General features: G+C 48.4%; 11 non-coding genes across 11 annotated transcripts; all 11 read left to right on the forward strand.

The window, feature by feature from the left end:
- The first annotated feature begins 104 nt into the window (after nucleotides 1–104).
- Nucleotides 105–186, forward strand: trnaf-aaa (transfer RNA phenylalanine (anticodon AAA)). The gene has a single exon. It is a non-coding gene; the product is annotated as a tRNA-Phe (tRNA).
- Nucleotides 187–4,676: 4,490 nt separating this feature from the next.
- trnas-uga (transfer RNA serine (anticodon UGA)) lies at nucleotides 4,677–4,758 on the forward strand. Its single transcript has one exon. It is a non-coding gene; the product is annotated as a tRNA-Ser (tRNA).
- A 1,412-nt stretch (nucleotides 4,759–6,170) lies between these two features.
- On the forward strand, nucleotides 6,171–6,252 carry trnas-uga (transfer RNA serine (anticodon UGA)). The gene has a single exon. It is a non-coding gene; the product is annotated as a tRNA-Ser (tRNA).
- Nucleotides 6,253–6,612: 360 nt separating this feature from the next.
- trnas-uga (transfer RNA serine (anticodon UGA)) lies at nucleotides 6,613–6,694 on the forward strand. Its single transcript has one exon. It is a non-coding gene; the product is annotated as a tRNA-Ser (tRNA).
- Nucleotides 6,695–7,762: 1,068 nt separating this feature from the next.
- trnas-aga (transfer RNA serine (anticodon AGA)) lies at nucleotides 7,763–7,844 on the forward strand. Its single transcript has one exon. It is a non-coding gene; the product is annotated as a tRNA-Ser (tRNA).
- Nucleotides 7,845–9,674: 1,830 nt separating this feature from the next.
- trnas-uga (transfer RNA serine (anticodon UGA)) lies at nucleotides 9,675–9,756 on the forward strand. Its single transcript has one exon. It is a non-coding gene; the product is annotated as a tRNA-Ser (tRNA).
- Nucleotides 9,757–11,671: 1,915 nt separating this feature from the next.
- trnas-aga (transfer RNA serine (anticodon AGA)) lies at nucleotides 11,672–11,753 on the forward strand. Its single transcript has one exon. It is a non-coding gene; the product is annotated as a tRNA-Ser (tRNA).
- Nucleotides 11,754–12,371: 618 nt separating this feature from the next.
- On the forward strand, nucleotides 12,372–12,444 carry trnak-uuu (transfer RNA lysine (anticodon UUU)). The gene has a single exon. It is a non-coding gene; the product is annotated as a tRNA-Lys (tRNA).
- Nucleotides 12,445–13,678: 1,234 nt separating this feature from the next.
- On the forward strand, nucleotides 13,679–13,760 carry trnas-aga (transfer RNA serine (anticodon AGA)). Its single transcript has one exon. It is a non-coding gene; the product is annotated as a tRNA-Ser (tRNA).
- Nucleotides 13,761–26,627: 12,867 nt separating this feature from the next.
- Nucleotides 26,628–26,700, forward strand: trnak-uuu (transfer RNA lysine (anticodon UUU)). Its single transcript has one exon. It is a non-coding gene; the product is annotated as a tRNA-Lys (tRNA).
- An 821-nt stretch (nucleotides 26,701–27,521) lies between these two features.
- On the forward strand, nucleotides 27,522–27,602 carry trnaf-aaa (transfer RNA phenylalanine (anticodon AAA)). Its single transcript has one exon. It is a non-coding gene; the product is annotated as a tRNA-Phe (tRNA).
- Nucleotides 27,603–27,948: the final 346 nt, after the last annotated feature.

The raw sequence follows: 27,948 nt of genomic DNA on the forward strand, positions 1-27,948 counted from the left end.
GCAGGGCTAGCTTGCATTCTCCGCTTGCTGACTGAGCTGGGTTGGTTGCAAGTAGGTCAGGCAGCAGTGTTGGACACAAACTGAGCAGAAATTGGTCCACTCCCGTAGTCGTGGCCGAGTGGTTAAGGCGATGGATTAAAAATCCATTGGGGTCTCCCCGCGCAGGTTCGAATCCTGTCGACTACGCTGAAGGCCATGAAGCAAAGCATCCATACATTTTTCACGGTCCTCGCACTTATTTGCGAAATGTCCAGTCCCTCTTCGATGGACAAACACGCCGCTGCTGCTTCTTGTATCCGGGCTCCAGGGGTTGTCTTGGGTGAGCCAGTGGCATGCTGTGATCGTATAGTGGCTAGTACTCTGTGTTGTGGCCGCAGCAACCCCCATTTCAAATCCGGGTCAGGGCAACCCTTTGCCCTTGAGTATACGGGAAGGTTGAAAATTTTTTACAACCTCATCTTTCTGCGTGATTTTGTTTCTAAAGCTTGGCCTGTGCAGGGCGCCACCAGACAAGGGCGCTTGCTTTCTAACATTAGGCGTAGTCGTGTCTGAGAGGTTAAGGCGATGGACTTGAAATCCATTGGGGTCTCCCCGCGCAGGTTCGAACTCTGCCGACTACGGGAGGGATTTGTAGTATTGCTTTAGCTTTCTGTGACGTAATTGTGCCTTCTATGGTCCTTCGCTCTCTGTGCCATAACTGCTTCTAGCTTTCATCCTCGTGACACCTGGGTCTCTTCTAGGCAGCTTGTTGTAAAACTGCTGCTTTATAAAAGGTGAGAAGACAGTGCTCCACAAGAGCCAGGATAGCTCAGTCGGTAGAGCATCAGACTTTTAATCTGAGGGTCCAGGGTTCAAGTCCCTGTTCGGGTGAAGGTCTGTCTGCTTTTGGCGGAGTCACCTTGCTATCACTACGGTCCATCTCTTCTTCTGAATCTGTACTGGAGCAGTGTTCCTTCCTGCTCCAGCGTATCAGTGCACCTCCCTTGTTTGGCACACCTGATTCTGATGGTCAGCTCATTAGGAAAGCGGGCTCACAGAGTGAGTAGAATAAGACAGACCTCCGAATTGTACAGTGCTGTCGGTCCCCAGGCCCAGCACTGAAAAACCCCATTACATAGGATGAGACATGGCAGCCTGATTTCTCCTCAGTGAGACCGCTGTTTTACCCGCTTGCAGGGCTAGCTTGCAATCTCCGCATGCTGACTGAGCTGGGTTGGTTGCAATTAGGTCAGGCAGCAGTGTTGGTCACAAACTGAGCAGAAATTGGTCTACTCCCGTAGTCGTGGCCGAGTGGTTAAGGCGATAGACTAGAAATCCATTGGGGTCTCCCCGCGCAGGTTCGAATCCTGCAGACTATACTGTTTGCTGAAGGCCATGAGGCAAAGCATCCATGCATTTTTCAAGGTCCTCGCACTTATTTGCAAAATGTCCAGTCCCTCTTCGATGGACAAATAAGCCGCTGCTGCTTCTTGTATCCGGGATCCAGGGGTTGTCTTGGGTGAGCCAGTGGCACGCCTTCATCGTATAGTGGTTAGTACTCTGTGTTGTGGCCGCAGCAACCCCGGTACGAATCCGGGTAACGGCAACCCTTTGCCGTTGGGTATACGGGAAGGTTGAAAATTTTTTACCACCTCATCTTTCTGCGTGACTTTGTTTCTGAAGCTTGGCCTGTGCAGGGCGCCACCAGACAAGGGCGCTTGCTTTCTAACGTTAGGCGTAGTCGTGGCCGAGAGGTTAAGGCGATGGACTTGAAATCCATTGGGATCTCCCCGTGCAGGTTCGAACTCTGCCGACTATGGGAGGGATTTGCAGTATTGCTTTAGCTTTCTGTGACGGTAATTGTGCCTTTTATTGTCCTTCGCTCTCTGTGCCATAACTGCTTCTAGCTTTCATCCTCGTGACACCTGTGTCTCTTCTGGGCAGCTTGTTGTAAAACTGCTGCTTTATAAAAGGTGGGAAGCCAGTGCTCCACAAGAGCCTGGATAGCTCAGTCGGTAGAGCATCAGACTTTTAATCTGAGGGTCCAGGGTTCAAGTCCCTGATCGGGTGAAGGTCTGTCTGCTTTTGGCAGAGTCACCTTGCTATCACTACGGTCCATCTCTTCTTCTGAATCTACTTGAGCGGTGTTCCTTCCTGCTCCAGGGTATCAGTGCACCTCCCTTGTTAGGCACACCTGATTCTGATGGTCAGCTCGTTAGGAAAGCGCGCTCACAGAGTGAGTAGAATAAGACAGACCTCCGAATTGTGCAGTGCTGTCGGTCCCCAGGCCCAGCACTGAGAAACCCCATTACATAGGATGAGACATGGCAGCCTGATTTCTCCTCAGTGGGACTGCTGTTTTACCCGCTTCCAGGGCTAGCTTACAATCTCGGCTTGCTAGGTTGCAAGTAGGTCAGGCAGCAATGTGACACACAACAGGGCAGAAGGTGGTCTGCTTAATTCAAGTCCCTGTTTGGGCGAAGGTCAGTCTACTTTTTGGAGGCCTCAGCTTGCTATCACTACGGGTCCATCTCTTCTTCTGACTCTGTATTAGAGCGATGTTCCTTCCTTCTCCAGGGGGTCAGTGCATCTCCCTTGTTCATCACACATGATTCTGATGGTCAGCCCTTTAGGAAAGCCGGCTCACAGAGTGAGTAGAATAAGACAGACCTCCGAATTGTGCAGTGCTGTCGGTCCCCAGGCCCAGCACTGAAAAACCCCATTACATAGGATGAGACGTGGCAGCCTGATTTCTCCTCAGTGGGACTGCTGTTTTACCCGCTTCCAGGGCTAGCTTACAATCTCGGCTTGCTAGGTTGCAAGTAGGTCAGGCAGCAGTGTTACACACAACATGGCAGAAGGTTGTCTGCTTAATTCAAGTCCCTGTTTGGGCGAAGGTCAGTCTTCATTTTGTAGGCCTCAGCTTGCTATCACTACGGTCCATCTCTTCTGCTGACTCTGTACTAGAGCGATGTTCCTTCCTGCTCCCAGGGATCAGTGCATCTCTCTTGTTTGGCAAACCTGATTCTGATGGTCAGCCCTTTAGGAAAGAGTGCTCACAGAGTGAGTAGAATAAGACAGACTTCCCAATTGTGCAGTGCTGTCGGTCCCCAGGGCCAGTCCTGAAAAACCCCATTACATAGGATGAGACATGGCAGCCTGATTTCTCCTCAGTGGGACCGCTGTTTTACCCGCTTGCAGGGCTAGCTTGCAATCTTCGCTTGCTGACTGAGCTGGGTTGGTTGCAAGTAGGTCAGGCAGCAGTGTTGGAGACAAACTGAGCAGAAATTGGTCTACTCCAGTAGTTGTGGCCGAGTGGTTAAGGCGATGGACTAGAAATCCATTGCGGTCTCTCCGCACAGGTTCGAATCCTGCCGACTACGCTGTTTGCTGAAGGCCATGAGGCAAAGCATCCATGCATTTTTCACGGTCCTCGCACTTATTTGCGAAATGTCCAGTCCCTCTTCGATGGACAAACACGCCGCTGCTCCTTCTTGTATCCGGGCTCCAGGGGTTGTCTTGGGTGAGCCAGTGGCATGCCGTGATTGTATAGTGGTTAGTACTATGCGTTGTGGCCGCAGCAACCCCAGTTTGAATCCGGGTCACGGCAACCCTTTGCCGTTGAGTATACGGGAAGGTTGAAATTTTTTTACCACCTCATCTTTCTGCGTGATTTTGTTTCTGAAGCTTGGCCTTTGCAGGGCGCCACCAGACAAGGGTGCTTGCTATCTAACATTAGGCGTAGTCGTGGCCGAGAGGTTAAGGTGATGGACTTGAAATCCATTGGGGTCTCCCTGCGCAGGTTCGAACTCTGCCGACTACGGGAGGGATTTGCAGTATTGCTTTAGCTTTCTGTGACGGTAATTGTGCCTTCTATGGTCCTTCGCTCTCTGTGCCATAACTGCTTCTAGCTTTCATCCTTGTGACACCTGCGTCTCTTCTAGGCAGCTTGTTGTAAAACTGCTGCTTTATAAAAGGGGAGAAGCTAGTGCTCCATAAGAGCTCCATTAAAAGTCTGATAGCTTAGTCGGTAGAGCATCAGACTTTTAATCTGAGGGTCCAGGGTTCAAGTCCCTGTTCGGGCGAAGGTCTGTCTGCTTTTGGCGGAGTCACCTTGCTATCACTACGGTCCATCTCTTCTTCTGAATCTGTACTGGAGCGGTGTTCCTTCCTGCTCCAGGGTATCAGTGCACCTCCCTTGTTTGGCACACCTGATTCTGATGGTCAGCTCGTTAGGAAAGCGCGCTCACAGAGTGAGTAGAATAAGACAGACCTTCGAATTGTGCAGTGCTGTCGGTCCCCAGGCCCAGCACTGAAAAACGTCATTACATAGGATGAGACATGGCAGCCTGATTTCTCTTAGAGCGATGTTCCTTCCTTCTCCAGGGGGTCAGTGCATCTTCCTTGTTCGGCACACATGATTCTGATGGTCAGCCCTTTAGGAAAGAGTGCTCACAGAGTGAGTAGATTAAGACAGACTTCCCAATTGTGCAGTGCTGTCGGTCCCCAGGGCCAGTACTGAAAAACCCCATTACATAGGATGAGACATGGCAGCCTGATTTCTCCTAAGTGGTACCGCTGTTTTACCCGCTTGCAGGGCTAGCTTGCAATCTACACTTGCTTACTGAGCTGGATTGGTTGCAAGAAGGTCAGGCAGCAGTGTTGGACACAAACTGAGCAGAAATTGGTCTACTCCTGTAGTTGTGGCCGAGCGGTTAAGGCGATGGACTTGAAATCCATTGGGGTCTTCCCGCACAGGTTCGAATCCTGCCGACTACGCTGAAGGCCATGAGGCAAAGCGTCCATGCATTTTTTTCACGGTCCTCGCACGTATTTGCGAAATGTCCGGTCCCTCTTCGATGGACAAACACGCCGCTGCTGCTTCTTGTATTCGGGTTCCAGGGGTTGTCTTGGGTGAGCCAGTGCCACGCCGTGATCGTATAGTGGTTAGTACTCTGCGTTGTGGCCACAGCAACCCCGGTTCGAATCCGGTTCACGGCAACCCTTTGCCGTTGAGTATACGGGAAGGTTGAAAAATTTTTACCACCTCATCTTTCTGCGTGATTTTGTTTCTGAAGCTTGGCCTGTGCAGGGTGCCACCACACAAGTGGGCTTGCTTTCTAACATTAGGTGTAGAATAAGACAGACCTCCGAATTGTGCAGTGCTGTCGGTCCCCAGGCCCAGCACTGAAAAACCCCATTACATAGGATGAGACATGGCAGCCTGATTTCTCCTCAGTGGGACTGCTGTTTTACCCGCTTCCAGGGCTAGCTTACAATCTCGGCTTGCTAGGTTGCAAGTAGGTCAGTCAGCAATGTGACACACAACAGGGCAGAAGGTGGTCTGCTTAATTCAAGTCCCTGTTTGGGCGAAGGTCAGTCTACTTTTTGGAGGGCTCAGCTTGCTATCACTACGGTCCATCTCTTCTTCTGAATCTGTACTGGAGCGGTGTTCTTTCCTGCTCCAGGGTATCAGTGCACCTCCCTTGTTCGGCACATCTGATTCTGATGGTCAGCTCGTTAGGAAAGCGCGCTCACAGAGTGAGTAGAATAAGACAGACCTCCGAATTGTGCAGTGCTGTCGGTCCCCAGGCCCAGCACTGAAAAACCCCATTACATAGGATGAGACATGGCAGCCTGATTTCTCCTCAGTGGGACTGCTGTTTTACCTGCTTCCTGGGCTAGCTTACAATCTCCGCTTGCTAGGTTGCAAGTAGGTCAGGCTGCAGTGTTACACACAACATGGCAGAAGGTGGTCTGCTTAATTCAAGTCCCTGTTTGGGCGAAGGTCAGTCTTCTTTTTGTAGGCCTCAGCTTGCTATCACTACGGTCCATCTCTTCTGCTGACTCTGTACTAGAGCGGTGTTCCTTCCTGCTCCAGGGTATCAGTGCACCTGCCTTGTTCGGCACACCTGATTCTGATGGTCAGCTCGTTAGGAAAGCGCGCTCACAGAGTGAGTAGAATAAGACAGACTTCCCAATTGTGCAGTGCTGTCGGTCCCCAGGGCCAGTACTGAAAACCCCATTACATAGGATGAGACATGGCAGCCTGATTTCTCCTCAGTGGGACTGCTGTTTTACCCGCTTGCAGGGCTAGCTTGCAATCTACACTTGCTTACTGAGCTGGATTGGTTGCAAGAAGGTCAGGCAGCAGTGTTGGACACAAACTGAGCAGAAATTGGTCTACTCCCGTAGTTGTGGCCGAGCGGTTAAGGCGATGGACTTGAAATCCATTGGGGTCTTCCCGCACAGGTTCGAATCCTGCCGACTACGCTGTTTGCTGAAGGCCATGAGGCAAAGCGTCCATGCATTTTTTTCACGGTCCTCGCACGTATTTGCGAAATGTCCGGTCCCTCTTCGATGGACAAACACGCCGCTGCTGCTTCTTGTATTCGGGTTCCAGGGGTTGTCTTGGGTAAGCCAGTGGCACGCCGTGATCGTATTGTGTTTAGTACTCTGCGTTGTGGCCGCAGCAACCCCGGTTCGAATCCGGTTCACGGCAACCCTTTGCCGTTGAGTATACGGGAAGGTTGAAAAATTTTTACCACCTCATCTTTCTGCGTGATTTTGTTTCTGAAGCTTGGCCTGTGCAGGGCACCACCAGACAAGGGGGCTTGCTTTCTAACATTAGGCGTAGTCGTGGCCGAGAGGTTAAGGCGATGGACTTGAAATCCATTGGGGTTTACCCGCGCAGGTTCGAACCCTGCCGACTACGGGAGGGCTTCGCAGTATTGCTTTAGCTTTCCGTGACCATAATTGTGCCTTCTATGGTCCTTCGCTCTCTGTGCCATAACTGCTTCTAGCTTTCCTCCTCGTGACACCTGCTTCTCTTCTGGGCAGCTTGTTGTAAAACTGCTGCTTTATAAAAGGTGAGAAGCCAGTGATCCACAAGATCCTGGATAGCTCAGTTGGTAGAGCATCAGACTTTTAACCTGAGGGTCTAGGGTTCAAGTCCCTGTTTGGGCGAAGGTCTGTCTGCTTTTGGCGGAGTCACCTTGCTATCACTACGGTCCATCTCTTCTTCTGAATCTGTACTGGAGCGGTGTTCCTTCCTGCTCCAGGGTATCAGTGCACCTCCCTTGTTTGGCACACCTGATTCTGATGGTCAGCTCGTTAGGAAAGCGCACTCACAGAGTGAGTAGAATAAGACAGACCTCCGAATTGTGCAGTGCTGTCGGTCCCCAGGCCCAGCACTGAAAAACCCCATTAAATAGGATGAGACATGGCAGCCTGATTTCTCCTCAGTGGGACTGCTGTTTTACCCGCTTCCAGTGCTAGCTTACAATCTCGGCTTGCTAGGTTGCAAGTAGGTCAGGCAGCAATGTGACACACAACAGGGCAGAAGGTGGTCTGCTTAATTCAAGTCCCTGTTTGGGCGAAGGTCAGTCTACTTTTTGGAGGCCTCAGCTTGCTATCACTACGGGTCCATCTCTTCTGCTGACTCTGTATTAGAGCGATGTTCCTTCCTTCTCCCGGGGATCAGTGCATCTCCCTTGTTCGGCACACATGATTCTGATGGTCAGCCCTTTAGGAAAGAGTGCTCACGGAGTGAGTAGAATAAGACAGACCTCCCATTTGTGCAGTGCTGTCGGTCCCCAGGGCCAGTACTGAAAAACCCCATTACATAGGATGAGACATGACAGCCTGATTTCTCCTCAGTGGGACCGCTGTTTTACCCGCTTGCAGGGCTAGCTTGCAATCTCCGCTTGCTAACTGAGCTGGGTTGGTTGCAAGTAGGTCAGGCAGCAGTGTTGGACACAAACTGAGCCGACATTCTGCTCCTGTAGTCGTGGTCGAGTGGTTAAGGCGATGGACTAGAAATCCATTGGGGTCTCCCCGCGCAGGTTCGAATCCTGCCGACTATGCTGTTTGCTGAAGGCCATGAGGCAAAGCGTCCATGCATTTTTCACGGTCCTCGCACTTATTTGCGAAATGTCCGGTCCCTCTTCAATGGACATATACGCCGCTGCTGCTTCTTGTATCCGGGCTCCAGGGGTTGTCTTGGGTGAGCCAGTGGCACGCCGTGATCGTATAGTGGTTAGTACTCTGCGTTGTGGCCGTAGCAACCCCGCTTCGAATCCAGGTCACGGCAACCCTTTGCCGTTGAGTTTACGGGAAGTTTAAAAAAATTTTACCACCTCATCTTTCTGCGTGATTTTGTTTCTGAAGCTTGGCCTGTGCAGGGTGCCACCACACAAGTGGGCTTGCTTTCTAACATTAGGTGTAGAATAAGACAGACCTCTGAATTGTGCAGTGCTGTCGGTCCCCAGGCCCAGCACTGAAAAACCCCATTACATAGGATGAGACATGGCAGCCTGATTTCTCCTCAGTGGGACTGCTGTTTTACCCGCTTCCAGGGCTAGCTTACAATCTCGGCTTGCTAGGTTGCAAGTAGGTCAGTCAGCAATGTGACACACAACAGGGCAGAAGGTGGTCTGCTTAATTCAAGTCCCTGTTTGGGCGAAGGTCAGTCTACATTTTGGAGGGCTCAGCTTGCTATCACTACGGTCCATCTCTTCTTCTGAATCTGTACTGGAGCGGTGTTCTTTCCTGCTCCAGGGTATCAGTGCACCTCCCTTGTTCGGCACATCTGATTCTGATGGTCAGCTCGTTAGGAAAGCGCGCTCACAGAGTGAGTAGAATAAGACGGACCTCCGAATTGTGCAGTGCTGTCGGTCCCCAGGCCCAGCACTGAAAAACCCCATTACATAGGATGAGACATGGGAGCCTGATTTCTCCTCAGTGGGACTGCTGTTTTACCTGCTTCCAGTGCTAGCTTACAATCTCCGCTTGCTAGGTTGCAAGTAGGTCAGGCTGCAGTGTTACACACAACATGGCAGAAGGTGGTCTGCTTAATTCAAGTCCCTGTTTGGGCGAAGGTCAGTCTTCTTTTTGTAGGCCTCAGCTTGCTATCACTATGGTCCATCTCTTCTGCTGACTCTGTACTAGAGCGGTGTTCCTTCCTGCTCCAGGGTATCAGTGCACCTGCCTTGTTCGGCACACCTGATTCTGATGGTCAGCTCGTTAGGAAAGCGCGCTCACAGAGTGAGTAGAATAAGACAGACTTCCCAATTGTGCAGTGCTGTCGGTCCCCAGGGCCAGTACTGAAAACCCCATTACATAGGATGAGACATGGCAGCCTGATTTCTCCTCAGTGGGACTGCTGTTTTAGCCACTTCCAGGGCTAGCTTACAATCTCCGCTTGCTAGGTTGCAAGTAGGTCAGGCAGCAGTGTTACACACAACATGGCAGAAGGTGGTCTGCTTCATTCAAGTTTCTGTTTGGGCGAAGGTCAGTCTTCTTTTCGTAGGCCTCAGCTTGCTATCACTACGGTCCATCTCTTCTGCTGACTCTGTACTAGAGCGATGTTCCTTCCTGCTCCCGGGGATCAGTGCAACTCCCTTGTTCGGCACACCTGATTCTGATGGTCAGCCCTTTAGGAAAGAGTGCTCACAGAGTGAGTAGAATAAGACAGACTTCCCAATTGTGCAGTGCTGTCGGTCCCCAGGGCCAGTACTGAAAAACCCCATTACATAGGATGAGACATGGCAGCCTGATTTCTCCTAAGTGGGACCGCTGTTTTACCCGCTTGCAGGGCTAGCTTACAATCTACACTTGCTTACTGAGCTGGATTGGTTGCAAGAAGGTCAGGCAGCAGTGTTGGACACAAACTGAGCAGAAATTGGTCTACTCCCGTAGTTGTGGCCGAGCGGTTAAGGCGATGGACTTGAAATCCATTGGGGTCTTCCCGCACAGGTTCGAATCCTGCCGACTACGCTGTTTGCTGAAGGCCATGAGGTAAAGCGTCCATGCATTTTTTTTCACGGTCCTCGCACGTATTTGCGAAATGTCCGGTCCCTCTTCGATGGACAAACACGCCGCTGCTGCTTCTTGTATTCGGGTTCCAGGGGTTGTCTTGGGTGAGCCAGTGGCACGCCGTGATCGTATAGTGGTTAGTACTCTGCGTTGTGGCCGCAGCAACTCCGGTTCGAATCCGGTTCACGGCAACCCTTTGCCGTTGAGTATACGGGAAGGTTGAAAAATTTTTACCACCTCATCTTTCTGCGTGATTTTGTTTCTGAAGCTTGGCCTGTGCAGGGCACCACCAGACAAGGGGGCTTGCTTTCTAACATTAGGTGTAGTCGTGGCGGAGAGGTTAAGGCGATGGACTTGAAATCCTTTGGGGTCTACCCGCGCAGGTTCGAACCCTGCCGACTACAGGAGGGCTTCGCAGTATTGCTTTAGCTTTCCGTGCCTTCTATGGTCCTTCGCTCTCTGTGCCATAACTGCTTCTAGCTTTCCTCCTCGTGACACCTGCGTCTCTTCTGGGCAGCTTGTTGTAAAACTGCTGCTTTATAAAAGGTAAGAAGCCAGAGATCCACAAGAGCCTGGATAGCTCAGTTGGTAGAGCATCAGACTTTTAACCTGAGGGTCTAGGGTTCAAGTTCCTGTTCGGGCGAAGGTCTGTCTGCTTTTGGCGGAGTCACCTTGCTATCACTACGGTCCATCTCTTCTTCTGAATCTGTACTGGAGCGGTGTTCCTTTCTGCTCCAGGGTATCAGTGCACCTCTCTTGTTTGGCACACCTGATTCTGATGGTCAGCTCGTTAGGAAAGCGCGCTCACAGAGTGAGTAGAATAAGACAGACCTCCGAATTGTGCAGTGCTGTCGGTCCCCAGGCCCAGCACTGAAAAAACCCATTACATAGGATGAGACATGGCAGCCTGATTTCTCCTCAGTGGGACTGCTGTTTTACCAGCTTCCAGGGCTAGCTTACAATCTCGGCTTGCTAGGTTGCAAGTAGGTCAGGCAGCAATGTGACACACAACAGGGCAGAAGGTGGTCTGCTTAATTCAAGTCCCTGTTTGAGCGAAGGTCAGTCTACTTTTTGGAGGGTTCAGCTTGCTATCACTACGGGTCCATCTCTTCTGCTGACTCTGTATTAGAGCGATGTTCCTTCCTTCTCCCGGGGATCAGTGCATCTCCCTTGTTCAGCACACATGATTCTGATGGTCAGCCCTTTAGGAAAGAGTGCTCACGGAGTGAGTAGAAGAAGACAGACCTCCCATTTGTGCAGTGCTGTCAGTCCCCAGGGCCAGTACTGAAAAACCCCATTACATAGGATGAGACATGGCAGCCTGATTTCTCCTCAGTGGGACTGCTGTTTTAGCCGCTTCCAGGGCTAGCTTACAATCTCGGCTTGCTAGGTTGCAAGTAGGTCAGGCAGCAGTGTTACACACAACATGGCAGAAGGTGGTCTGCTTAATTCAAGTCCCTGTTTGGGCGAAGGTCAGTCTTCTTTTTGTAGGCCTCAGCTTGCTATCACTACGGTCCATCTCTTCTGCTGACTCTGTACTAGAGCGATGTTCCTTCCTGCTTCCGAGGATCAGTGTATCTCCCTTGTTCGGCAAACCTGATTCTGATGGTTAGCCCTTTAGGAAAGAGTGCTCACAGAGTGAGTAGAATAAGACAGACTTCCCAATTGTGCAGTGCTGTCGGTCCCCAGGGCCAGTACTGAAAAACCCCATTACATAGGATGAGACATGGCAGCCTGATTTCTCCTCTGTGGGACAGCTGTTTTACCCGCTTGCAGGGCTAGCTTGCAATCTCCGCTTGCTGACTGAGCTGGGTTGGTTGCAAGTAGGTCAGGCAGCAGTGTTGGACAAAAACTGAGCAGAAATTGGTCTACTCCCGTAGTCGTGGCCGAATGGTTAAGGCGATGGACTAGAAATCCATTGGGGTCTCCCCGCGCAGGTTTGAATCCTGCCGACTACGCTGTTTGCTGAAGGCCATGAGGCAAAGCATTCATGCATTTTTCACAGTCCTCACACTTATTTGCGTAATGTCCAGTCCCTCTTCGATGGACAAACACGCCGCTGCTGCTTCTTGTATCCGGGCTCCAGGGGTTCTCTTGGGTGAGCCAGTGGCACGCCGTGATCGTATGGTGGTTAGTACTCTGCGTTGTGGCCGCAGCAACCCCGGTTCGAATCCGGGTCACGGCAACCCTTTGCCGTTGAGTATACGGGAAGGTTGACATTTTTTTACCACCTCATCTTTCTGCGTGATTTTGTTTCTGAAGCTTGGCCTGTGCAGGGCGCCACCAGACAAGGGGGCTTGCTTTCTAACATTAGGCATAGTCGTGGCCGAGAGGTTAAGGCGATGGACTTGAAATCCATTGGGGTCTCCCTGCGCAGGTTCGAACTCTGCCAACTACGGGAGGGATTTGCAGTATTGCTTTAGCTTTCTGTGACGGTAATTGTGCCTTCTATGGTCCTTCGCTCTCTGTGCCATAACTGCTTCTAGCTTTCATCCTCGTGACACCTGCATCTCTTCTGGGCAGCTTGTTGTAAAACTGCTGCTTTATAAAAGGTGAGAAGCCAGTGATCCACAAGAGCCCGGATAGCTCAGTCGGTAGAGCATCAGACTTTTAATCTGAGGGTCCAGGGTTCAAGTCCCTGTTCGGGTGAAGGTCTGTCTGCTTTTGGCGGAGTCACCTTGCTATCACTAAGGTCCATCTCTTCTTCTGAATCTGTACTGGAGCGGTGTTCCTTCCTGCTCCAGGGTATCAGTGCACCTCCCTTGTTTGGCACACCTGATTCTGATGGTCAGCTCGTTAGGAAAGCGCGCTCACAGAGTGAGTAGAATAAGACAGACCTCCGAATTGTGCAGTGCTGTCGGTCCCCAAGCCCAGCACTGAAAAACCCCATTAAATAGGATGAGACATGGCAGCCTGATTTCTCCTCAGTGGGACTGCTGTTTTAGCTGCTTCCAGTGCTAGCTTACAATCTCTGCTTGCTAGGTTGCAAGTAGGTCAGGCAGCAATGTGACACACAACAGGGCAGAAGGTGGTCTGCTTAATTCAAGTCCCTGTTTGGGCGAAGGTCAGTCTACTTTTTGGAGGCCTCAGCTTGCTATCACTACGGGTCCATCTCTTCTGCTGACTCTGTATTAGAGCGGTGTTCCTTCCTTCTCCCGGGGATCAGTGCATCTCCCTTGTTCGGCACACATGATTCTGATGGTCAGCCCTTTAGAAAAGAGTGCTCACGGAGTGAGTAGAATAAGACAGACCTCCCATTTGTGCAGTGCTGTCGGTCCGCAGGGCCATTACTGAAAAACCCCATTACATAGGATGAGACATGGCAGCCTGATTTCTCCTCAGTGGGACTGCTGTTTTAGCCGCTTCCAGGGCTACCTTACAATATCGGCTTGCTAGGTTGCAAGTAGGTCAGACAGCAGTGTTACACTCAACATGGCAGAAGGTGGTCTGCTTAATTCAAGTCCCTGTTTGGGCGAAGGTCAGTCTTCTTTTTGTAGGCCTCAGCTTGCTATCACTACGGTCCATCTCTTCTGCTGACTCTGTACTAGAGCGATATTCTTTCCTGCTCCCGGGGATCAGTGCATCTCCCTTGTTCGGCAAACCTAAATTCTGATGGTCAGCCCTTTAGGAAAGAGTGCTCACAGAGTGAGTAGAATAAGACAGACTTCCCAATTGTGCAGTGCTGTCGGTCCCCAGGGCCAGTACTGAAAAACCCCATTACATAGGATGAGACATGGCAGCCTGATTTCTCCTCTGTTGGACCGCTGTTTTACCCGCTTGCAGGGCTAGCTTGCAATCTCTGCTTGCTGACTGAGCTGGGTTGGTTGCAAGTAGGTCAGGCAGCAGTGTTGGACACAAACTGAGCAGAAATTGGTCTACTCCCGTAGTTGTGGCCGAGTGGTTAAGGCGATGGACTAGAAATCCATTGGGGTCTCCCCGCGCAGGTTCGAATCCTGCCGACTACGCTGTTTGCTGAAGGCCATGAGGCAAAGCATCCATGCCTTTTTCACAGTCCTCACACTTATTTGCGAAATGTCCAGTCCCTCTTCGATGGACAAACACGCCGCTGCTGCTTCTTGTATCCGGGCTCCAGGGGTTGTCTTGGGTGAGCCAGTGGCACGCCGTGATTGTATAGTGGTTAGTACTCTGCGTTGTGGTCGCAGCAACCCTGGTTCGAATCCGTGTCACGGCAACCCTTTGCCGTTGAGTATATGGGAAAGTTGAAAATTTTTTACCACCTCATCTTTCTGCGTGATTTTGTTTCTGAAGCTTGGCCTGTGCAGGGCGCCACCAGCTGTCGTGCAGGCCCAGGTGACAAGTCAGGTGGGTGACACTGAAACAAATTCCCAGATGAGGAGGTCACTGAGGAAGAGGAGGATGACACTGCAAGTCCTAGCACATCAATCAGAATCAGAAAGAGCTTTATTGCCAAGTATGCTTGCGCATACAAGGAATTTGTTTTAGTGACATAAGCTTCCAGTAAACAGAGACAACAACACACAGAAAAAAAAAAAAAAAAAAAAAATTACAGGAGAATTACAAATTGGCAAATAAATAAGTGTATAAACAATTGTGCTATAAATGATAATGGAATAGGATTGAGTGAGATGCAGGAATGTTCTAGGATGGAGGGGTAACAAATAAATATAAGGATATTGCACATTTTTGCATAAGCATAAGTTTAAGTGGGAAACATTTAACTGTTCATGAGGTAGATTGCCTGGGGGAAGAAACTATTCTTGTGCCTTGCTGTTCTTGTATTTGCGGCTCTGAGGCGCCGGCCAGATGGCAAAAGTTCAAAGATGGGGTGACTTGGATGTGAGGGATCCAGAGTGATTTTCTGAGTCCTTTTCCTCACTCTGGATGTGTACAGTTCTTGGAGGGTGGGCAGGGGAGCACCAATAATCCTTTCAGCAGTCCGAACAGTTCTCAGTAGTCTTCTGATATCTGATTTTGTAGCTGAACCAAACCAGACAGTAATTGAAGTACACAGGACTGACTCAATGACGGCTGAGTAGAACTGTTTCAGCAGCTCCTGTGGCAGGTTAAACTGCCTCAGCTGGCGAAGGAAGTACAACCTTTGTTGGGCTTTTTTCACAATGGAGCCAATGTGATTGTCCCACTTCAGGTCCTGAGAGATGGTGGTTCCCAGGAATCTGAATGACTCCACTGCAGCCACAGTGCTGTTCATGATGGTAAGTGGGGAAAGTGCAGGGGGGTTTCTCCTAAAGTCCACAGTCATCTCCACTGTTTTGAGCGTGTTCAGCTCCAGGTTGTTAAGACTGCACCAGACAGCCAGCTGCTCAACCTCCTGTCTGTAAGCAGACTCGTCACCGTCCTGGATGAGGCCGATGACTGTAGTGTCGTCTGCAAACTTCAGGAGCTTGACAGAGGGGTCTTTAGAGGTGCAGTCGTTGGTGTACATGGAGAAGAGCAGAGGGGAGAGAACACATCCCTGAGGGGCACCAGTGTTGGTGGAGCAGCTGTTTGACATGAATTTCCCCAGTCTCACTAACTGTTGCCTATCTGTCAGAAAGCTGGTGATCCACTGACAGATAGAGCTAGGAACAGAGAGCTGGGTCAGTTTGGTCTGGAGGGTTGTTGGGATGATGGTGTTGAAAGCCGAACTAAAGTCCACAAACAGGATCCTCACATAAGTCCCTGTTTTGTCCAGATGTTGCAGGATGAAGTGCAATCCCATGTTGATTGCATCATCCACGGACCTGTTTGCTCGGTACGCAAACTGCAGGGGGTCCAGTAAGGGTCCAGTGATGTCCTTCAGATAAGCCAGAACCAGTTTTTCAAAAGGTAATATTGCTATCCTGTACTATTTTTTACTTTTAAAAAAAATGTATCTGGTACAGTGCAAAACGCCTATTGTCACCAATGTGTAAAGTTAAAATATATGCATGTACAATGCAAAATAATTATTACAACACCGTATATGTTTATTGGACTGTGTTTGGCATTTTTCTCAATTTCCAGAGTACACAGTGTGATTCCAGAGGTGTCTTGGGCTGGGAGGCAGTTGATGCCCTGGCAGCCTACTTGGTTGGCCTAAACCGAACGATCACTGCCTTGTCATCACAAGAGGAGGCCAACATAGTCCAGCTGTACATGGCTCTGCATGCCATGGACAAGGTACCATCAAAATATAGCCAGAGGGTTAAGAAGAAGGCTTTGACAGGACCTTGGAGAGCATCCAGGAAGCAGAGTGGCTCTGCTCCAGGACAGCAGGCAGCAGAGAGGTAATTTGACTATTTGGATCGTCACTAGTTTATAACCCAGTATACAGTTCAGATTATATCATCTTTCTTTTCCATAGATTGTTCATGACTCATGGGCAGGCAGCTCAGGACCCTGAAGTCCACAGGGTCTGTGAATGTGTTTGCCTAAGGCTTTTGAAAGAGTTTCAGCAAGCACGGAACAGGCCCAGGGACACACAAGGAAAAACTCTGCCAATTCCACAATCTATTGTGGTGGTATACAGCCACTTAAAACAGCTGACGGAGGACAGCAGAGAGGTTCTAGGACAGACTAACCTAGTTCTGGTCCCGATAAACACCACTACTGTCTCCTCCTGGTGAGTCTTGTTTTATGCGATACTTTTGCACAATCACAGTAGTATATCAAGATTGTACTTATAAAACCTTCTTGTACATGCTTTTAAAAATGATGCTACAGGAAGTAAAGACAATGGGCTTTTATTCACTTAAATTGCTAATTTAAGATGAAGAATGTTTCTCTTGCAGGCTACTAAAAAGACAGAAACGTGTAGACAGAGACATGCTTCTGCAGGGTACTGCACTGCCCAAACAAGTATATTTGGCAAAGGAGGCTCTTCCTGAAGTGCGCGAACTTCCAGCTGTTCCTGCACAGCATGGGCATGAGGCCATGGTATTTCAGGATTCAGCAAATCAGGAGGGAGAGGCCTTCATTCGTAAGCGTATCTCCAACAGGTACCCAATGCCCACCCCTCCTCCTGGATCTTACTCTGCATTTCCCATATACCCACCAGCACCACACTTTGCATTCCCCCCTGGGTCCTACCACCCTTTCCCAGCTACCAACCAGGTCTACCACTGCCTCTTTCTACCCAATTCCAGCCCCCTCCCCAATTCCAGCAGCCTAATACCTTGCCATCACAAACTTGTCCCTCTACTCAGCCCAGGCAGCGCACATGGAGAAGGCAGAAAGCTGCCCAAGAGGATGAGGAGCGAGTGGCTAGAGGTGAACTACCACGGAAACGACTAGCAACTGGCCACACTCAGCTGAAGGGCCGGTGGTATTGTCCAGCCTCAGGCCTCTCTGTTGCACAGTGGAGGGAGAATGTACAGGGAGTTCTTTGATTTTTTTTTCATTGGTGTATATAGTAATGTATATAGTTAGGTTTTTATATAGTTGCATATGTTGTGCTGTCTGTGTGTTGTGCTGTGAACATTTTGTTTTTAGTTGCTGTTTCCAGTGTTTAATTTGCAGTGTTTGTAAAAAAAAGAAAGACACAACTCTTGTGGTGTAATAGTAACACATCCACCCTTTGGGTGGAGGATTCCAGGTGCAAGTCCTGGCAAGAGTGTGTGGTGTGTTTGTAAGATTATTATTATTAATTTTTTTATTAAAAATATAGTCAAAAACCAATCAAACACTTTACTTAAATCCTTTGTGAGTGTTCATGAAGTTTGATGGATATTTTTTTTCTTTATCTTGCTTTCCCTCCTTTCTCCTTCTCTTTTCCCTTTCTTTCCCCCTTGTAGCAGTCCCTTTTGCCCTGTTTTCGGCTTGCTAGGTTGCAAGTAGGTCAGGCAGCAATGTGACACACAACAGGGCAGAAGGTGGTCTGCTTAATTCAAGTCCCTGTTTGGGCGAAGGTCAGTCTACTTTTTGGAGGCCTCAGCTTGCTATCACTACGGGTCCATCTCTTCTGCTGACTCTGTACTAGAGCGATGTTCCTTCCTTCTCCCGGGGATCAGTGCATCTCCCTTGTTCGGCACACATGATTCTGATGGTCAGCCCTTTAGGAAAGAGTGCTCACGGAGTAGAATAAGACAGACCTCCCATTTGTGCATTGCTGTCGGTCCCCAGGGCCAGTACTGAAAAACCCCATTACATAGGATGAGACAAGGCAGCCTGATTTCTTCTCAGTGGGACTGCTGTTTTAGCCGCTTCCAGGGCTAGCTTACAATCTCCGCTTGCTAGGTTGCAAGTAGGTCAGGCAGCAGTGTTCCACACAACATGGCAGAAGGTGGTTTGCTTAATTCAAGTCCCTGTTTGGGCGAAGGTCAGTCCTTCAGTCCAACGCAAATCCGAAACTTTCAAACAGATGGGGCAAAGGAGCCAATCAATTCCTACCGAGAGGAAAGAGCCAATCAGCAAGTTGACATGCCAATCTCGCCGCTGATTGGCTGAATGAGTTTCGTGATATTCCAGCTGTTTGTAACTCACTGGACATCTGCTATGCGGAGATTCAAGGTAAGCGTTATCACAATACAAATCCGTGACATCAGTGTTAACCTATTTGTTCAAACATTAATTCATGATTTGGAATAAAGATTATTCTGATCGTTCTACGCTCGCGTAGCAAGGCAAGCTAACTTAACGTGTCGCTAACTGATGCTTGTTAAGCCTTCGATTCATAACAAGTTTTTATTTTCTATATCTTTGCAATTTCATTTCATCATTCAGTATTCCAAGTATCCATTTCCTATGTTATTTCAGTATTGACTGAGTGATTCTTTACTGAATGTATTTAAATCTTTTACTATTCCAGGTATTCATTAAATATCTATTTTTTTCCCCTTTCTTACTTTATATACAAACACAGTTTTTATAATTATACATCAAAAGCTATTTGCAATTTTTTGCAAGTAGGAACATATTTACTGCAGAAAACTATTAACCTGCCACATATTTCACCACTCAACATGTCTGCTTTTGTATACTTGATGTGAGTCTTTATATATATATATATATATATATATATATATATATATATATATATATATATATATGTATATATATATATATATATATATATATACTGTATATGTGTGTGTGTATATGTATGTATGTATGTATGTATATATAAATATAAAACTCCAACAAACTCCTTTCTACTGTTGCTATTTTAATACATATTTAACCACATTGATTTGTTCCCCATTATTGTTCAGATATGACCAAAACAGGCAAATCCTCTGCTTATTGGAACGACATCTGCCACAGGTATGCCCAGGGCACCTTCCAGTTCAGTACAGGAAAAAGGCCTGGAAGCAGAAAATGGAAGGAGGTCCTGGAGCAGATTGATGGCTGTCCCCTGCAAAGGGGGAATAAGGTGGACCTGTTTGGCAGGCACATAGTGTGCACTTGTGGGTTCCATAAGGTAGGTATATGATATAATATATCAAAGGCATGATAAGTCCCTGTATCATGTAATACACTATTTTATGCACCAACCCCTGATATATTCTCAGAATATATTCTCAGTACAGTTCTGCAGAGTAATTGGTGTAATTATTGAACATGAATAGTAAGACCTTCTTTTGTTCCTAATATTAATTTTCTCCAAGTCAACAGATAAGGTCTTGATTGAGTCAGGGCCTAAGGTAAAGGCAGGCGGCAGCTCAGAGGAGACCGGGACATCACAGGAAGTACATGGGGTGAAATGTTCTCTGTGTAGTGTGGTTGTGGAGGCAGAGAAGTTCTCCGAGCACCTCTCTGACCACCACGTTGAAGAGAGGTGTGACAGCTGTGGGGTCAGGGTCCAGGGTGCCGTCGGACTCCTCCAAAACATTGAGTCGAGCCATTATGGGGCTCTATTGGCTCCACGTGTCAGCCCTTCAAAAAATCCCACACCATCTCCTTGCCCCTCACCATCTCCATGGCTGCCTCCACCTCCACAGCAATTGCCGTCTCCAAAGCCAGTACCAGTGTCTCCATCCCCAGGGCCCACTCCATTCCCACACCACTCTCCAGCTCCAAAGCCCTCACCACCACCTCCACGGTGCTCTCCATCTCCACAGCCCACTCCATCCTCACATCCAGTACCCTCACTGCAGCCTACACCATCTCTGCCTCAGACTATTACTGACTGGGAGAGCTTTCTTCCCAGTCAGTTCAAGAGAGTCCTCCAGCCAGCAGATTGGGTGTGGATTGCCAAGTGCCTCTATGAGCCCACAGGGCAGCTGAGGCAGAAGATCCAGGTGAACTGGTTTTATCCACCGATGCAGCCCAAGCCATGTCCTCCTGAGCCCGGGTGGTACTTCCGACAGAGGATGTTCTTGTGGGCACCAATGAGGATGTGGGGCATTCCTCTTAAATGCCCACAGTGTGGCCGGAAGATGCACCATTCAGGAATTTACCCGAAGGTCAGGGAGGTGATTGTCATGGATAGCCGCTATTACCTTGTGGGTGGGGACTATCCACGCTGCAGTGCATGCAAGTTGCCAGTATGCCCATGGAGCCAGGACATCCTTTCACAACTGGATGTGGCACACAGGACCATGTTTCCAGCGGTGCTGACCACTCAGCTAGCCCTGGACAGGAAATGTGTGACTTTCATCAGGCCAAGGACCAGTGGTAACAGTTCATCCTACTTCCAGTCAGCAGTAGAGGAAGCCCACAGTGAGGAGTGGGCACGACGCACCATCCAGTACCTCTCTGATTGTGAGCATCATTTGAGAAAGGTTACCCTGGTCCAATCTGCAACGGCACCTGCCTTTTCTGCACCCGCACCCTTTAGGCCACTTCCACTCGCCCAGTGGTTTGAGACTGTCCACTCCAATGATATCCTCAGCCATTTGGACGAGATGAAGGGGGTGATTACCTCCACCTATAGCCGAATCCTGAAGATGGATTCTACAAAGAAGGTACAATACATGAAGGTTTCAGCATGAGGTTAATTTTCAGCCAGAAAGAATTTCAACATGATAAAAAATGTTGTGTTATATACATTTGTGTTATATATATTATAATGTACCATAACAAATCAAAGAAAATGTATAATTAAGCTTTTCAGAATGTCTTTATTTTTCCTTCTTTTTGTTTTTCAGATCACCAAAAAGCTGTCTGGTGGCATTGGGGACACGGCTGCATGGATGACCAACATTGGCAATGAGCTCGGCCAGGTTCTGAACAGTGTTCTGACAACAGCTGAAGGCGCAGGACTGGAGGAACTGTGCCAGGGCGTCGTCAAACGCTACCAGAATTCTGGCGAGCCAGAGCCTGAGGTCATCAGTTATATGTTGACCGTTATTGCTGCAGTCAGTCAGGTGAGATTTTCAAATTACTACTTTATCAAATGTGCACTGCAATATATTTTATAAAAGTTAATAGTGGTGTAAAAAAGTTCACCTTTCCCTATTGGTGATGGTAATTAATTAGTATTATTTTTACAGCCAGTGTATTAAAAATTGTAATAAATTATATTGACTGAAAAGTATGTTTGAAATTAAATCAAATGCATGTTTTTTATTTTTTCTCCTCCACAGGTGCATCTTCAGTGTTAAAACTTTTTCGGCCATGGAAGTCTATTGTAAGGCTAGATATCTTCCATTTTATGAGAAGATTCAACTGTGGCCTTACTACAGAGCACCACCCTCTCTATGGTACCTTTTGTTCAAAACTTTCCTCCTGTATCTTTGAGTGGGATCAGGAGGATGTGAAAGAACTTAAGGCTGCCAAGAGAGGGGAGTGGAAGTGCAGCCATGGTGGAAAGGCTCCCACTGAGGCTCAGCTCATGGCCAGCATCAGCCCAGGTGAACTCGCGAAGCACTGTAGGCGGCGGACACGCAGGGCTGAGGAGATCCGGGCCATGATTTCAGGGCTGCTGGAATCAGTGTGGGAGCTAACTGACACTACAGGGTTTCGCCTGGTTAACCCTGATAGCATGCACCATGTCTGGGAGATGCAACAAAAACACCTTGAGTGCATCCAGGACCCTCCACATGTAGAGTTGTACACAAAGACGGGGACACTCCAGAAGGGTGGCAAAGTCCTAAACGTGCTTAGGTGCGGCAGGGGGTCATCCTCGCTGGAGAGTTTTCACCGCCACCAGTGTGCCTTCATTCCTGGTAAATTCTGAATATTAAATTGCAGTATGTTTTGTAGATTTTTACGTTGAAAAGATCGCTATTGTGTCAACAACAGAACCCTGGGTGCTACCTGGATTTGGCTTGTTTCCATGGAATTTACTGTCAGTCTCATTATTATGTGTTACTGTTCTATAACTGTGTCATTAAATTTTTATGTCCTCAGTTTAAAATAATTGCTGACTGAATCTGTGCATTTTCATTCTTAGGATGGAGATGCAATGCCATGCACACACAAGTGTACATGTTAGAGGGGGCCTCGAGGTGGAACATGAGCCGGGCAAAAGAAGCTGTATCTGTGGTGGGGGCCTCAACCCTAAGGACATTTGATGTCTGCACAATGTCTCATTTAAACAGCATGAGCCAACCGGTCCTTGGTCGGGCTTTGATGCCAGAATTTACCCCTCCAGGAAAACCCACTGATAAGATATCTCACAGGAAAATGCTGAGCATTGGAGTATTTCTCTCTCTCCTGTGATTGTTTGTTTGTGTGTGTGTGTGTGAGTGTGTGTGTCCTCTCCCCATTAACAATGTTGTACAAATTATTGCAGGGGAGCGCATTGCAGTGGAGTACTTGTTGGCCCAGTCCAATAGAGGCAACCAGTTGATTGCACACCACAATGACATGCCTGAAGTCCCCCCAGAGGAGCCCGAAGAGGATAGTGAAATTTACACGACTGTGTGCCATGCAGCTGACCTTAGGGCTGATGACTCTCCAGTAGCTGTCGTGCAGGCCCAGGTGACAAGTCAGGTGGGTGACACTGAAACAAATTCCCAGATGAGGAGGTCACTGAGGAAGAGGAGGATGACACTGCAAGTCCTAGCACATCAATCAGAATCAGAAAGAGCTTTATTGCCAAGTATGCTTGCGCATACAAGGAATTTGTTTTAGTGACATAAGCTTCCAGTAAACAGAGACAACAACACACAGAAAAAAAAAAAAAAACAAATTTACAGGAGAATTACAAATTGGCAAATAAATAAGTGTATAAACAATTGTGCTATAAATGATAATGGAATAGGATTGAGTGAGATGCAGGAATGTTCTAGGATGGAGGGGTAACAAATAAATATAAGGATATTGCACATTTTTGCATAAGCATAAGTTTAAGTGGGAAACATTTAACTGTTCATGAGGTAGATTGCCTGGGGGAAGAAACTATTCTTGTGCCTTGCTGTTCTTGTATTTGCGGCTCTGAGGCGCCGGCCAGATGGCAAAAGTTCAAAGATGGGGTGACTTGGATGTGAGGGATCCAGAGTGATTTTCTGAGTCCTTTTCCTCACTCTGGATGTGTACAGTTCTTGGAGGGTGGGCAGGGGAGCACCAATAATCCTTTCAGCAGTCCGAACAGTTCTCAGTAGTCTTCTGATATCTGATTTTGTAGCTGAACCAAACCAGACAGTAATTGAAGTACACAGGACTGACTCAATGACGGCTGAGTAGAACTGTTTCAGCAGCTCCTGTGGCAGGTTAAACTGCCTCAGCTGGCGAAGGAAGTACAACCTTTGTTGGGCTTTTTTCACAATGGAGCCAATGTGATTGTCCCACTTCAGGTCCTGAGAGATGGTGGTTCCCAGGAATCTGAATGACTCCACTGCAGCCACAGTGCTGTTCATGATGGTAAGTGGGGAAAGTGCAGGGGGGTTTCTCCTAAAGTCCACAGTCATCTCCACTGTTTTGAGCGTGTTCAGCTCCAGGTTGTTAAGACTGCACCAGACAGCCAGCTGCTCAACCTCCTGTCTGTAAGCAGACTCGTCACCGTCCTGGATGAGGCCGATGACTGTAGTGTCGTCTGCAAACTTCAGGAGCTTGACAGAGGGGTCTTTAGAGGTGCAGTCGTTGGTGTACAGGGAGAAGAGCAGAGGGGAGAGAACACATCCCTGAGGGGCACCAGTGTTGGTGGAGCAGCTGTTTGACATGAATTTCCCCAGTCTCACTAACTGTTGCCTATCTGTCAGAAAGCTGGTGATCCACTGACAGATAGAGCTAGGAACAGAGAGCTGGGTCAGTTTGGTCTGAAGGGTTGTTGGGATGATGGTGTTGAAAGCCGAACTAAAGTCCACAAACAGGATCCTCACATAAGTCCCTGTTTTGTCCAGATGTTGCAGGATGAAGTGCAATCCCATGTTGATTGCATCATCCACGGACCTGTTTGCTCGGTACGCAAACTGCAGGGGGTCCAGTAAGGGTCCAGTGATGTCCTTCAGATAAGCCAGAACCAGTTTTTCAAAAGGTAATATTGCTATCCTGTACTATTTTTTACTTTTAAAAAAAATGTATCTGGTACAGTGCAAAACGCCTATTGTCACCAATGTGTAAAGTTAAAATATATGCATGTACAATGCAAAATAATTATTACAACACCGTATATGTTTATTGGACTGTGTTTGGCATTTTTCTCAATTTCCAGAGTACACAGTGTGATTCCAGAGGTGTCTTGGGCTGGGAGGCAGTTGATGCCCTGGCAGCCTACTTGGTTGGCCTAAACCGAACGATCACTGCCTTGTCATCACAAGAGGAGGCCAACATAGTCCAGCTGTACATGGCTCTGCATGCCATGGACAAGGTACCATCAAAATATAGCCAGAGGGTTAAGAAGAAGGCTTTGACAGGACCTTGGAGAGCATCCAGGAAGCAGAGTGGCTCTGCTCCAGGACAGCAGGCAGCAGAGAGGTAATTTGACTATTTGGATCGTCACTAGTTTATAACCCAGTATACAGTTCAGATTATATCATCTTTCTTTTCCATAGATTGTTCATGACTCATGGGCAGGCAGCTCAGGACCCTGAAGTCCACAGGGTCTGTGAATGTGTTTGCCTAAGGCTTTTGAAAGAGTTTCAGCAAGCACGGAACAGGCCCAGGGACACACAAGGAAAAACTCTGCCAATTCCACAATCTATTGTGGTGGTATACAGCCACTTAAAACAGCTGACGGAGGACAGCAGAGAGGTTCTAGGACAGACTAACCTAGTTCTGGTCCCGATAAACACCACTACTGTCTCCTCCTGGTGAGTCTTGTTTTATGCGATACTTTTGCACAATCACAGTAGTATATCAAGATTGTACTTATAAAACCTTCTTGTACATGCTTTTAAAAATGATGCTACAGGAAGTAAAGACAATGGGTTTTTATTCACTTAAATTGCTAATTTAAGATGAAGAATGTTTCTCTTGCAGGCTACTAAAAAGACAGAAACGTGTAGACAGAGACATGCTTCTGCAGGGTACTGCACTGCCCAAACAAGTATATTTGGCAAAGGAGGCTCTTCCTGAAGTGCGCGAACTTCCAGCTGTTCCTGCACAGCATGGGCATGAGGCCATGGTATTTCAGGATTCAGCAAATCAGGAGGGAGAGGCCTTCATTCGTAAGCGTATCTCCAACAGGTACCCAATGCCCACCCCTCCTCCTGGATCTTACTCTGCATTTCCCATATACCCACCAGCACCACACTTTGCATTCCCCCCTGGGTCCTACCACCCTTTCCCAGCTACCAACCAGGTCTACCACTGCCTCATTCTACCCAATTCCAGCCCCCTCCCCAATTCCAGCAGCCTAATACCTTGCCATCACAAACTTGTCCCTCTACTCAGCCCAGGCAGCGCACATGGAGAAGGCAGAAAGCTGCCCAAGAGGATGAGGAGCGAGTGGCTAGAGGTGAACCACCACGGAAACGACTAGCAACTGGCCACACTCAGCTGAAGGGCCGGTGGTATTGTCCAGCCTCAGGCCTCTCTGTTGCACAGTGGAGGGAGAATGTACAGGGAGTTCTTTGATTTTTTTTTCATTGGTGTATATAGTAATGTATATAGTTAGGTTTTTATATAGTTGCATATGTTGTGCTGTCTGTGTGTTGTGCTGTGAACATTTTGTTTTTAGTTGCTGTTTCCAGTGTTTAATTTGCAGTGTTTGTAAAAAAAAGAAAGACACAACTCTTGTGGTGTAATAGTAACACATCCACCCTTTGGGAGGAAGATTCCAGGTGCAAGTCCTGGCAAGAGTGTGTGGTGTGTTTGTAAGATTATTATTATTATTATTAATTTTTTTATTAAAAATATAGTCAAAAACCAATCAAACACTTTACTTAAATCCTTTGTGAGTGTTCATGAAGTTTGATGGATATTTTTTTTTTCTATATCTTGCTTTCCCTCCTTTCTCCTTCTCTTTTCCCTTTCTTTCCTACTTGTAGCAGTCCCTTTTGCCCTGTTTTTGGCCGAGTGGTTAAGGCGATGGACTAGAAATCCATTGGGGTCTCCCTGCGCAGGTTTGAATTCTGCCGAATACGCTGTGTGCTGAAGGCCATGAGGCAAAGCATCCATGCATTTTTCACGGTCCTCGCACTTATTTGCTAAATGTCCAGTCCCTCTTCGATGGACAAACGCGAAGGTTGAACATTTTTTACCACCTCATCTTTCTGCGTGATTTTGTTTCTGAAGCTTGGCCTGTGCAGGGCGCCACCAGACAAGGGGGCTTGCTTTCAAACATTAGGTGTAGTCGTGGCCGAGAGGTTAAGGAGATGGACTTGAAATCCATTGGGGTTCCCACGCAGGTTCGAACCCTGCCGACTACGGAAGGAATTTGCTGTATTGCTTTAGCTTTCTGTGACGTAAATGTGCCTTCCATGGTCCTTCGCTCTCTGTGCCATAACTGCTTCTAGCTTTCATCCTCGTGACACCTGCATCTCTTCTGGGCAGCTTGTCGTAAAACTGCTGCTTTATAAAACATGAGAAGCCAGTGCTCCACAAGAGCCCGGATAGTTCAGTCGGTAGAGCATCAGACTTTTAATCTGAGGGTCCAGGGTTCAAGTCCCTGTTCGGGTGAAGGTCTGTCTGCTTTTGGCGGAGTCACCTTGCTATCACTACGGTCCATCTCTTCTTCTGAATCTGTACTGGAGCGGTGTTCCTTCCTGCTCCAGGGTATCAGTGCACCTCCCTTGTTCGGCACACCTGATTCTGATGGTCAGCTCCTTAGGAAAGCGCGCTCACAGAGTGAGTAGAATAAGACAGACCTCCGAATTGTGCAGTGCTGTCGGTCCCCAGGCCCAGCACTGAAAAACCCAATTACATAGGATGAGACATGGCAGCCTGATTTCTCCTCAGTGGGACTGCTATTATACCCGCTTCCAGGGCTAGCTTACAATCTCGGCTTGCTAGGTTGCAAGTACGTCAGGCAGCAGTGTTACACACAACATAGGAGAAGGTGGTCTGCTTAATTCAAGTCCCTGTTTGGGCGAAGGTCAGTCTTCTTTTTGTAGGCCTCAGCATGCTATCACTACGGGTCCATCTCTTCTGCTGACTCTGTACTAGAGCGATGTTCCTTCCTGCTCCCGGGGATCAGTGCATCTCCCTTGTTCGGCACACCTGATTCTGATGGTCAGCCCTTTAGGAAAGAGTGCTCGAAGAGTGAGTATAATAAGACAGAATTTCCAAATGTGCAGTGCTGTCGGTCCCCAGGGCCAGTACTAAAAAACCCCATTACATAGGATGAGACATGGCAGCCTGATTTCTCCTCAGTGGGATCGCTGTTTTACCCGCTTGCAGGGCTAGCTTGCAATCTCCGCTTGCCGACTGAAGTTGGGTTGGTTGCAAGTAGGTCAGGCAGCAGTGTTGGACACAAACTGAGCAGAAATTGGTCTACACCCGTAGTCGTGGCAGAGTGGTTAAGGCGATGGACAAAAATCCATTGGGGTCTCCCCGCGCAGGTTCGAATCCTGCCGACTGCGATGTTTGCTGAAGGCCATGAGGCAAAGCATCCATGCATTTTTCACAGTCCTCGCACTTATTTGCGAAATGTCCAGTCCCTCGTCGATGGACAAATACGTCGCTGCTGCTTCTTGTATCCGGGCTCCAGGGGTTGTCTTGGGTTAGCCAGTGGCACGCCGTGATCGTATAGTGGTTGGAACTCTGCGTTGTGGCCGCAGCAACCCCGGTTCGAATCCGGGACACGGCAACCCTTTGCCGTTGAGTATACGGGAAGGTTGAAAATTTTTTACCACCTCATCTTTCTGCGTGATTTTGTTTCTGAAGCTTGGCCTGTGCAGGGCTCTGCTTTTGGCGGAGTCACCTTGC

This window comes from Carassius carassius, chromosome 18, assembly GCF_963082965.1.
Source record: "Carassius carassius chromosome 18, fCarCar2.1, whole genome shotgun sequence".
NCBI lineage: Eukaryota > Metazoa > Chordata > Actinopteri > Cypriniformes > Cyprinidae > Carassius > Carassius carassius.